This window comes from Amblyomma maculatum, chromosome 11, assembly GCF_055883805.1.
Source record: "Amblyomma maculatum isolate TAMU_Amacu chromosome 11, ASM5588380v1, whole genome shotgun sequence".
Lineage (NCBI taxonomy): Eukaryota > Metazoa > Arthropoda > Arachnida > Ixodida > Ixodidae > Amblyomma > Amblyomma maculatum.
The window spans coordinates 86,738,347-86,750,768 of NC_139354.1; the positions used below are offsets into that span (position 1 = coordinate 86,738,347).

At 47.7% G+C, this 12,422-nt stretch overlaps 1 long non-coding RNA gene across 1 annotated transcript in view; it reads left to right on the forward strand.

Moving 5' to 3' along the window:
- LOC146174317 (uncharacterized) overlaps positions 1-11,115 on the forward strand; it is a 138,282-nt gene extending 127,167 nt beyond the window's left edge. Inside the window, exon 4 of the long non-coding RNA XR_014702354.1 lies at positions 8,079-11,115. This is a non-coding gene — a long non-coding RNA (uncharacterized LOC146174317). The remainder of the gene's footprint in view (positions 1-8,078) is intronic.
- The last annotated feature ends 1,307 nt before the right edge of the window (positions 11,116-12,422 follow it).

The window sequence follows — 12,422 nt, forward strand, 5'->3', positions numbered from 1 at the left end:
CTCGTTCCTTTCGTCTGTGAACTCTTATACTGATGCACACAAAGTCTACAACAGAATAAGAGCACTCAAAGGATATAACACTCTCACACCTCTTGTCAGCACTAGTGGCGACACACTAGAACATCAAGCAGACACACTAGGGAAACACTTTGAATACATATTTAGCTCGGCACACTATACAGATTCCTTTCTGCGGCACAAGGTGACCGAAGAGAGTAAACCTATACATGATAAGAGACCATGCACAGGAGGGTACAATAACCCGTTCACACTACAGGAGCTGAAGAGTGCACTAGACACATGCAAGAACACAGCAGCTGGTGCTGACAGGATCACATATGCAATGCTCAGGCACCTCCATGTGGACACCCTCGAAACCCTACTCTGCCTGTATAATAAAATATGGGCCACAGGACGCTTTCCTCAAGCATGGAAGGAAGCAATCATTGTCCCGATATTAAAATCTGGCAAAGAACCCACACTTGCAGCGAGCTATCGGCCCATCGCCCTAACCAGTTGCTTATGCAAGCTTTTCGAAAAAATGGTAAACCGTCGTCTTGTTCACTTCCTAGAATACAATGGCCTTCTTGACACAAACCAAGCTGGTTTTAGGGCTGGGCGATCAACAGACGATCAGCTCATTGCATTTGAGTCCTATGCAAGGGATGCTTTTGTACACAAACAACACTGCCTATCTGTCTTTTTCGATCTTGAAAAAGCATATGATACCACATGGCGCTATGGTATTATCCGCGACCTCTTCTCTCTCGGTATCACAGGGAACATGTTGAACACGTTAAAAAGCTACTTGTCTGATTGAACCTTCAAAGTTCGTGTTGGCAATACATACTCGAAGCTGTTTATACAGGAAAACGGTGTCCCGCAAGGTGGTGTCCTCAGCTGCACGCTTTTTATTGTCAAAATGAACTCGCTAAAGGGCGTGCTGCCAAGAACCATCTCTTATTCTTTATATGTCGATGACGTCCAGATAAGTTTCAAATCTTGCAACCTGGCCATCTGTGAACGCCAGATTCAACTAGGCTTCAACAAACTGTCTAGATGGGCTAACGACAATGGGTTTAAGTTTAACTCTGCAAAGACCGTCTGCGTGCTTTTCACTAAGCAGCGTGGCATTAGACCTGAGCCCAACATTACACTGAGTGGTCAGAGTCTTGCAGTTCAAAAAGAACATAAATTTCTCGGTGTAGTTTTTGATGAAAAGCTTTCCTTCATATCACACATAAAACAGCTGAGATTAAAATGTCTGAAGGCAATGAACCTGCTAAAAATTCTGTCCCACCAGTCCTGGGGCACAGATCGTGACTGCCTCTTGAGCCTTCTGAATAGCGTAGTTTTGTCTCGTATTGACTATGGCTCAATGGTTTACGGGTCAGCATCACCTTCTGCCCTAAAAATGCTCGATCCAGTGCACCACCTTGTCCTTCGCCTTGCCAAAGGTGCTTTTCGAACTAGCCCAATTGCTAGCCTCTATGTTGAGGCTAACCGATGGTCATTACAGCGAAGAAGACAATTTACTACTGTAAGATATGCTACCAAAATATTGTCTCAACTGGACCATCCTTGTCGCCGGCTCCTGCTTGACACAGCTAACACAGAACTTTTCACAAGAAAACCGTCACTAACACCACCATACCCAATAAGACTAGCCACTCATATTGAATATCTGGACATCCCGGTTGGCAGCCTCGATACAACTTCCATAAAAGACTTCATCGCTCCGTGGGAAATGCACACTGTTAATTGCGACCTAACATTCCTTCAAGTCGGAAAACATGCCCTTCCTATAGCCATACAACAGCACTTCATGTCTCTGCAGGCAAAATACATTTGTAATGAGTATTACACTGATGCTTCAAAGTCGACTCAAGTCTCATGTGCCGCACATGGACCACAATTTTCACTAACAAAAACACTGAACAGACATACAAGTATATTTACTGCAGAATCCCATGGTATCCTGTTAGCCGTGAGACACATTATAGAAAACAAAATACAGTCATCGGTCATCTACACAGATTCTCTTAGTGTTTTAACCTCCCTAACTTCTTGGAAATGGCGCAATAAGAACCCAGTCCTGAATACTCTATTTAACAACCTTATCAGTGCCCATAAATTACAACTTAAAATTACACTTTGCTGGGTGCCAGGCCACCGTAGCATACCAGGTAACGAGGCGGCTGATAGGCTTGCTGTGTCAGCTGCCTGTCGAAATACTACAGACATCGACAAAATAATATACCAGGACCTCAAGCCACACATTAAAAACAAAATTCGACAACAGTGGCAAGAGGAATGGGACACAGCGACTGAAAATAAACTACACACTATAAAACCTATCATAGGCAGGTACACTACAGACAAAAGAGACAGATTGAAAGAAGTAGCCTTGTGCAGGCTGAGAATAGGTCATACACATACTACACATTCATACCTTTTAACAAACTCTCCTGCACCACACTGCTCGAGATGTGGTGATCGACTCACTGTCATTCATGTTTTAATCATATGTGCACAACTGGAACCAGAAAGAAGACGTCATTTTCCCTCCTTGTTCACTCATCAAATACCTGCACACCCATCCATTTTTATTGGCGACAACCCAATGTTTCCTTTAAAACAGGTGCTTAAATTTTTATTACAAGTAGGCTTTTTACATGAAATTTCTTATCGACGTGGGTCTCAGCCCGCTCCTCCTTGAGAGGACGGATGAGATCTTTTAATACATCTACTTATACATTGCGCATCCATTATATATCGCAAATGAATTTTAGGCCCTATACACCATTGTTTTTAGCGATATTACAGAGCGAATACATTTTTAGGCCCTATACACCACTGTTTTTTATCCCTTCATGAAAAATAAACTATTCCATTATATCAACTTGAGTACACCCTTAACCTTGAGTTTGGCGCTCTTTGGCCTGAGTCGCCCTTGCACCATTAAAATCCATCATCATCATCATCATCATCTTGCAACCGAAGGCTCCATCGAGCAAGCCGACCCGATGGATCTTTCAGGTTTGCCAGCCAACACAGAGAGTGATGGTCGCTCACGACACGAGACGGACGACCGTACAAATACGGACGAAATTTCATGACTGCCCACACAACAGCGAGGCACTCCTTTTCGGTAGTTGAATAACTAACTTCGGAACGGGACAAAGTGCGACTGGCGTAAGCAATGACACGTTCTGCACCGTCCTGCCACTGAACAAGGACCGCACCGAGGCCAACGTTACTGGCATCCGTGTGCAGTTCCGTGTCGGCCTCTTCGTCGAAGTGGCCAAGTATTGGCGTACATTGGAGACGGGACTTGAGTTCCGTGAAAGCGTTTTCCTGGTCGGGGCCCCAAAAGAACGGCTCGGCGTCTTTTCTCAGGCGGGTCAGAGGCTCAGCGATCTTGGAGAAATCGTTAACAAAGCGACGATAGTACGCGCAGAGGCCGAGAAATCGACGCAAGCTTCGTTTATCCGCTGGTTTGGGGAATGAAGAGACAGCGGCCGTCTTCTCTGGGTCTGGGCTAACACCTCGAGCGCTGACAATGTGGCCGAGAAATTTCAGCTCGTTAAAAGCAAAGTGGCATTTTTCGGGTTTTAGAGAGAGACCGGCAGATCGGATGGCCTCGAAGACAGTGCGCAAACGTTTCAGGTGCTCGTCGAACGTGTCCGAGAAAATCACAACGTCGTCGAGATATACGAGGCATGACTGCCACTTCAGACCAGAGTACAGTGTCCATCATTCGCTGAAATGTGGCAGGGGCCGAACACAGGCCAAACGGGAGCACTTTAAATTCATACAAACCGTCTGGCGTAATAAAAGCGGTCTTCTCACGGTCTTGCTCGTCAACCTCTATTTGCCAATATCCACTGCGGAAGCAAAAGGGACGAAAAGTAAGTGGCAAGGCGATTGAGGGAATCGTCTATGCGTGGCAGGGGGTACACATCCTTTTTCGTGACGTTGTTGAGGCGTCTGTAATCCACGCAAAACCTCAAAGTTCCATCCTTCTTTGCGACGAGGACAACAAGCGAAGACCAGGGGCTCGTCGACGGTTGGATAACGTCGTCCTGGAGCATTTCTGTTACTTGGCGGCGGATGGCATCACGTTCTTTTGAAGACACCCGGTAAGGACGCTGACATAGTGGACGTTGGTCATCGGCAACTATAATTCGGTGCTTCGTTAGTGGCGTCTGTCGGACCTTGGAGGTTGATGCAAAACAATCTCGGAACGAATTGACAAGATTCTCTATGCAGCGTTTCTCACTGGGCGAGAGGTGTGGGTTCACATCAGTCTGAATGGCTGTAGGCGTCGCATTGTCGGGGTCTGACGTGTTGGTTAAAGCGTACTGGCCTGTACATTCTCCAAGTTCTTCAAAATAAGTGACCGCCGTGTTCGCCGTCAAATGTTGGGGTTCACATGTGAAGTTTGTCACTAGCACGTTGGCTTGGCCACGGACAAGTTCGACAAGGCCCCGAGCTACACAAACTTGTCAAGTTAGAAGCAGAGACATGTTAGCTTCAGCAATGCCACTCGTGCCGGTGCTATGATCACATTCGACTGTGACGAACTTGCTCGCACGCGGAGGGATCGTTATGTGGTCGTCACAGACACGCAACATCGTTTTCCGGAAGTCCGTGTTGCTATCAACGGCTCGCTTCGTTGAAAACGATACCATGAGCTGCTCCCGAAGGTCTATAACCGCACCATACTCTTGAAGAAAATCCATGCCAAGAATCAGATCTTTGCAGCACTCTTGTAATACGGCAAATGTGCCAGTGAAAGTAAAACCGCAGATCTCTATGCGGCAAGTGCACATGCCAATCGGCGTCATTACATGACCACCGGCGGTACGCATCATTGGCCCAGACCAAGGCGTCAGAACCTTACGGAGTGCCGTGGCTAGCTGGCTGCTCATGACGGAGAAATCGGCGCCGGTATCCACAAGTGCGGTCACATCACAACTGTCAGCGGTTACAAAAATTTCCCCGGAAACAATGCGTTCGCAGCACGTCGGTAAGTTCATCGGATCGGGTCGTCGCCGCTCGGGCCGTCGCGTCAAATCGTCGGGTGGAGGCTGTTTAATCTGAAACGTAGCGGCGCCCCCCCCCCCGGAGGTCGCCGTGTTTAGTTTTCCCGGTGAGGGGACGTGCCTCTGAATTGCCCAGAGGAAGAATACCGAGTGGGCGAAGCAAAACGCTTCGGAGATGTCGATCGCGACCGCCGTTGTGGTGACGTTGGCTGCATCTCGTTAGCAGCCAGGTACTCCTCAATCTCCTGTGGTCTTTCGCCATAGCGGGGTCGAGGCGCGTTTGGTGGAAATCCTCTCAAGCCTATTCTCCGGTATGGGCAATTGCGAAGAATGTGACCAGGTTCGCCGCAGTGATAACAGAGCGGTCGTCTGTTGGGCGTGCGCCACAAGTGCGCCTTGCTGATAGCGGGACGCTGGTATTGCTGTGGCTCGACGGGGCGCAGATCTTGTTGCTGCTCGACGGGGCGCATGTAGCGAGGCGGTGGTCCGACAACGGGACGGAATGGATTTGGCTCGGGAGCAGGTCGACGTAAGACATCACTATAAGTCATGATGCATGGCTCCGGTTGTGGTGCTGGTGGTGGTGGTGGCTGCACCGCTCGCCGAATTTCATCACGGATGACGTCCACGGTAGAATAATTATTTGCAGAGGGAGCATTCAAGTGGAGGTTTTTTAGCTCTTCGCGGACAATGCTCCTCACAAGCTCCCGCACTGCCTCGTCGCTGGCTGCTGGCACGGACGCGCAGCAGGGTGTGGCCGCTACGCTTGCCTGGCGGCCGTATTGGGTACTCCGTTCCTGCAGGGAACGTTCCATGCTGGTAGCTTCTCTCGCGAAATCTGCGACAGTTCTTGGGGGGTCGCGAATGAGGCCAGCGAACAACTGCTCCTTCACCCCGCGCATGAGGTGCCATACCTTCGTTGACTCGGGCATGGTAGGGTCGGCCCGATTGAAAAGCCGCATCATGTCCTCGACAAACATGGCCACACTCTCATTTGACTGTTGAGACCTTGAACGAATTGCAATCTCTGCATTTTCTTTGCGTGCACTCGAGCTGAATGTTGTAAGTAACTCACGGCGAAAGGCTGCCCAGTTGACAAAGGATGCCTCGTGGTTCTCGAACCACGTCTTGGCCGAGTCTTGCAGCGCGAAGTACACATTCATTAGCTTCCGCTCGTCGTCCCATTGGTTAAATGCAGCCACACGGTCAAAACTGGCCAACCAGTCTTCCACATCCTCTAACCGGTCACCATGAAACGACGGCGGTGATCGCGGTGCGAGAAGGACGAACGGTGGGGCGTTGCTGGAAAGCTGGCTTGTCTGGCTGCTCGTCGTGGATGTCATGGTTCGTAGCGGGGTGGACAGCGGTTCGAACTCAGGTTGTAGGCCTCGCAGGCGACGGCTGGCTTTATGGACAGGAGTAGCGTCCACGCGTTGATGAGCAGCGTCACTGACGTCTTCGGGGGCAACGTACATGGGATCTTGTCAATTTTAAAAACAAATGACGTTTCGGGAGCGCTACGGCTCCCTTGTTCACAATGAACAACCGGCCGGACGTCCCGGGCTTTTTGTAGCAGTTAGTACTGTTCTTAGAGATTTCGCGTAGATAGGATGCAGTGTGCCATCATTCTTGTTTATTGTGTTAGATGTTGTCTGGATGATTAGTGACTCGAGATTTCGGCGGGCTGATACGTTCTTTTCCGTTGTCATTATTTCTGCTTCATCCCAGTTAATTCCATGGCCAGTCTCTTGCGCATGCTCTGCGATTGCATTCGTTGTCACTTTTCCTTTACGTACATCGTACTGATGATCTTTCAGGCGTCTTGTGAAATCTTTCGTTTCGCCTACGTAAACTGCTGAACAGTCTGCGCAGGAAATTTTGTAAACCACGCCGGGAAACTTCGCACGTGGGAGCTGATCTTTCACATTTACAAGCTCATTTCGTATCTTGCTTGTCGGGACATGTGCCACATTGATGCCATGCTTGCGGAACATCCGTGCCAGTGCCTCACTGATTCCTGATACGTACGGGATAGGGGCTCGTTTCGGTTTCGGTGCGCTGGCACTTTCGTCTTCCCTGGCAGTAAGCTTCTTCGATGGAGCCAATCTTCTTTGCGTGTTTCGAATGAACGACAGCGGGTAGCCGTTTCTTTTCAAGTCATTTTCGATGGTCTTCATTTCGTGGTTTAGGGCTTCGTCTTCACTGCATACTTCCCTGGCACGGTTGATTAGAGACGCAACCACGGACCGCTTATGACTGACTGGGTGCGCTGAATTAAAATCAAGGTACCTTCCGGAATGCGTCGGTTTCCGGTAGACGCCAAAACTGAGACCAGTCGGGGTACGGGATACCACAGTGTCGAGGAACGGAAGGCAGCCGTCGGTCTCTTCCAGACGGTATGCCGTCGAACCCTCGACTACATGGGATCTTATCCTGCACAATCCATCAAATGTCACCAACACACGTAGCAAGCAGCACAACAACCGAGCTGGCCCTTTTTTAATCAAGCGAAAAACTCGAGAGAGACGAGGATGACGCTTAGCCACGTGCCAAGCCATTCGGCCACTTGGTGGCGCCAGAAGATGGTCAGCGGTGTGGCAATATTTTCTGCATAAGCAAATGTAAGTGCAATCAAGCTGCCATGCTTGGAATGTTGGCTCTAGTACTATTTCATTGGTTTGTATATTAGCGCTAAACAGTGATGTGCTGTCAATATTTTTGATTAGGACACCCAGTAAAGTTCTTGTATTTGTTTTGAAACTGTTAGAGATTTCATATTGATTGTTAAAGTGCAGTGTATGACAAGGATACACCATCGGTCTGACACGAGCGCTTAATTCCTTCTCTATTTCATGTGACAACCACACTTGTAGGTTGCCTGCTTACAATGCTATCACCAAAGTGATGAATGACTCTCCTTATAGAGACGGAAGTATAGTGCTTTCAATCAGCATGGTAAACCAACTCGACCAAATGCTGTCATTAGTGAAGATTTGATTACAATGCTTTATATATCCAAACTTCCTGCAGAGTTCCCAGTGAACAGTCAGGGAGATGAGATGCCGTCTGACGCCACACTACACAGCGAGCCAGCAGCTGCCGTGTACACTGCTGGGTTGGCAGCCGAAGATAGGTTCGGAGCTTCATGCAGCCAGGAATCAGCAGCTGAACGACCGGTGCGTCGTCGACAAGATGGTCAAGTCACTGCTGTGGAGGAGGCACTATCCAGTGAGCTAGAGGCCCGTCCTCAGACTGCAGAGGATGAAAAGGCACAGAGGCACCAAGAGCACTTGTCAAGAATGAAGATGATAGAAGATGAACATGCATTCAAACGCGAGCAGTATGTAGATGAGAGAAGCAAGCGGAATGCAATTCACAAGATGAAAACGCGCGTCTTGAGGGCAAAAGAAGAAGCCCAGCAACTTAGGATAACTATTTTGACGAAGCAGCTGGCTGCTCTGAATCTGGAGCAGTGATCGGAGCAGCATAAGTCTCGTGCAGGTAACAGACAAAAGCTTCTATATAACATGGAATAAAGGAGCATATTGTGCTAGATTCCACTGTGTTTTTTCATGCTTTCAGTTTTTTAGTTCTTATAGTTTTTCCATATCATGTCAGCTCACACGCATTTCAGCATAAAAGACATCACACAGTTTTATCTCTAATTAGAGTCCGTCTCACTGTCGTCTCCAGTTCGATTGCTGGCAAAGCAACACTGAATCAATCTTGTTCGGACTTGCATTTCTAGAAGGCTGTCAGTGACGCATGCTCCATCAGCATCTGCCTGTTCAGGTTCAGGCTCATCCCCGTTTGGAAGTTGGTCTTTTAGAGTGCACGCAATGTTATGAAGTGCTGTACATGCAGTGATGATCGCAACTGATCGCTCAAGTTTAGTCTCAAGCTTTTTGCTCAGGCAAGCAAACCGCCTTCAAAACACCGAACGCCCGCTCAACAGAGTTTCTCGTCCTGATGTGGCTCTTGTACCTGCAAGCAGAAAGGCAAAATAATAAACTCGTGCACAACCATTTTTCTTGCCTTGGCATCAGTAGAAGTGGCAAACATGCATAGTCCTGACCACAGAGCAATGTTTGGCACTTCTGTTTCTCCGTAGGTGCAGCTTTGGAGTGGTGTTATTGCCATATCATCTGGCTTCTTAGGAATAGAATGTGTGTAATCAATGCAAAGGCTGGTGTGACTAAGCAGGTTACCCCTGTGCAAGACATTTACACAAAATCAAAAGCCTTTCGCCACATTACAGAACATGTGCATACTTATATGCCTTGTTCCACTGCTACAGAGAAATGCAGGCAGTTTCTTCCTTTTCCTTTTCGCATGCAGGCATTGCATCTGTGAGGCTGGACAAACTCATCTGCATGTTTTTGATTGAAGCTTCCATGACAACACAGCTGCAGAAGCTGATTAAAAAAAATGGCACGTTTTTGAATAGAGGCCCCATGACAACACAGCCACAGAAACTCGTTTGAAAGAATGGATGTAACATTGCTCATGCTCGACATGCTCTCTGAGCACGTACGTAAGGATACAGCAGCACATTACAGATTGAGATATCTGCTGTGCAATGTTGGAACCAACAATTTTGCGCTGGGCTGCGCACACAGTAATAGCAACTGATCGCTTTTTGCTTCACAATCCTTCTCAGGCATGCCAATCTCTTCCATGCACCACAAGCTCACTCCACAGAACTGCATTTTAATAATGTCTCCTGCTGTTCCCACCGAGAATAAGCCAAAATAACTATTGCATGCATATTTCACCTCAGTGCTGCAAAATTGTTTTCCTTACCTCTTTTGTGCACAAGTCTGAGGGTTCCTAAGTGGCGTCATCAAGAAAGGCATACATGCGTAGCCCTGGTCACCTAAAAGCATGCCTGGCATTTCCTTCTGTTCATATGCCACCATCAATCGGCTGTTGCTGAAGATCCTGTTGTCATGGACTGACCCAGGCCAACTCGAGACAACATTAAAAATTGAAGCTCTGGTCCTGTGACAGCCTGTAAACAAAGCAAGAAAGAGAAGTTCAGATCACTGTGGTGCTTAAGAGCTGTGTTTAAGGTCCACGCTGTGACAGCAGGCTGAAGACAGGGAGACCGGACCTTCATTGGACCTCGGATGTCCTGAAGGACAACTGTAACCCTAAAGTGCTTATTATTAACACTGGTATGGTACGCCCAGAAACCGTGCAAATAATCGGTGGCCTGCTCCACATGTGTATGAACTCTTGCTCGCTGAGGACGCTGCTCACAGCTTTGGTGAAACCAGACCTCCCTGCAGGCTCGTGCGAGTTTTCATGAAGGCCCAGAACACTGCATCCATATCCTAGTAATTCGGAGTTCCAGAAAACTCAAGCAAACCAGGAAAACAAGTTCTATACCGGCCTTTAGAACACAAACAGAGATACGGACACCGTTAAAATATTCAAGAATATTTTTTTATTAGCAACTGCACTTTGTTGCCGATCTGCAACACTGGGCAGAAGTGGCATGGAGCGCGAACGGGGAGCAAAGCATAGCCGCAGTTCCAGTTTTTTTTTTTCATTCCAACAAGTCAGAAAGTGATGCAATGGTCCAAAGAGGCTTGTCAATTGGTGGCTCAAGCCTGATGAAAATGTTTAAAACAATTTCGGTCCTTGTTGAGACACAGGTATATCTGGCACTTTGAGCAAGAAATGAAGGTGTAGCCTCCTTGGCATGCCTTGCACCTGTTTCTGCGTTCCTTCTAGACTGGCCAATGCTGTGTTCCATCCTTTCTCACGTCTCTTGGAACTTCAGTGAGGACCTTCCTGACAACAGGGACATTTTCCTGTCTTGGTCGTCCAGGTGCACGTTTTCTGTAAAGTATGAGTCCAGTCGCAAGCTCAGAGAGGAAACTACGCAGAGGCACTGTACAATTGGCTTGCTGTTGTGCATGACGTTTATGTAGAAACCATGCATTCACTGCCGCCATTTTGACGGTGTGCCAGAATATGTACATGTACCATCGCTTTGCCCACATCGGAAAGCGATAGCTATAGCACATCTTGTCTAAGAGGTCAACGCCACCCATGGACATGTAAGCGGGAACAACAGCGGGACACTCAACTGGAATGTGTGACCTGTGCTTTTTGTCCCATCTCTTTGCGGTTGTAGTTGGTTCAGCTCCAATACAATTAGAAATGAGCGTTACTGGCCTGTTGTCGAACCACTTGACGACGACAATGTCTTGCTCGCTGCACGATGCTACGCAGAAGTCAAGTGTGCCACGACCTTTTTTTTTTTCATTTCCTTCTCATTCATGAGCTTGCATGATTGCAGTCTGTTTTCTCTTACAGTGCCAATGTACGAAATTTTTTTTAGGGTTAGCTCGCTTACCAAATGGGGAGATGAATAAAAGTTGTCAGCAACAATGAGATTGTTTTCGCGGTCAGGGAGACTTGAACTCAACTGGATAACAACTCCTGCCCCAAGGCCGCGCTCATATCCTCTTTGATCACCATAAAAGCCCTTGCTAGATGCTGGATACACATCAAAGTCATAGCAGAGCCCAGACTCCCCTGCTCGGGTCCAAAGCTTGAGGCCCCACTTACACTTTGGCTTGTTTGGCACGTATTGCCGTATAGGCGGCCTTCCGCGAAAAGGAATGAGAATCTCATCCACAGAGGACTTGTTTTCCTGCGGAATTCTCAACATATTTTGGAGGAGTTCTGAAAGCCAAGGGCGCACTTTCCAGCATTTATCTTTCATCATCGCTTCTGTTGCAGCATCATTGTCGAGGAAGTGCAAGTGACTGGTGATTTTCTCGAATCGGTTTCGGGACATAATTTGTGCCACAAGCTCATACCTGCTTCCATGTTCCCAATATGCACATACTCTGTGCATGTCAACCAGGCTCATAGGGAAAAACATTCCGAGCACTGATATAAGTTCTTCGAGTGTCATGTTCAGAGTCGTCCCATTTTTTTGCAGGTAGTACTTGTTTGTTTCTTCGACCACATGAGTCAGCATCGTTTTAGATACAAACAAATCAAAAAGCTGTTTTGCTGTGAAAGGCTCACAGGGAGGCAAGGGGAACTCATTTTTAAAACAGCTTTCTGGCTGCTGAAAGGATGTCTTTTTCCACGTGTAGCGCTTTTTTGCATATTTCGTTTTCAAGCCTGTTGTGGGGGCCAAAATCTCATCCTCGGACTCGGCGGAAAGACTTTCTTCATCACTGCTTCTTTCGAATGTTGCCTCATCCGCTTCATCGCTACTGCTCTGATCGGATATGTCACTCTGATTGCAATCGATGTGATGTAGCAAGTTGTCACTTCCAGGGAAACTTTCGTCGTGTTCTGGGTAATCCATAGAACATAGAAGGCGTGATGACAGCTTGCAAATTC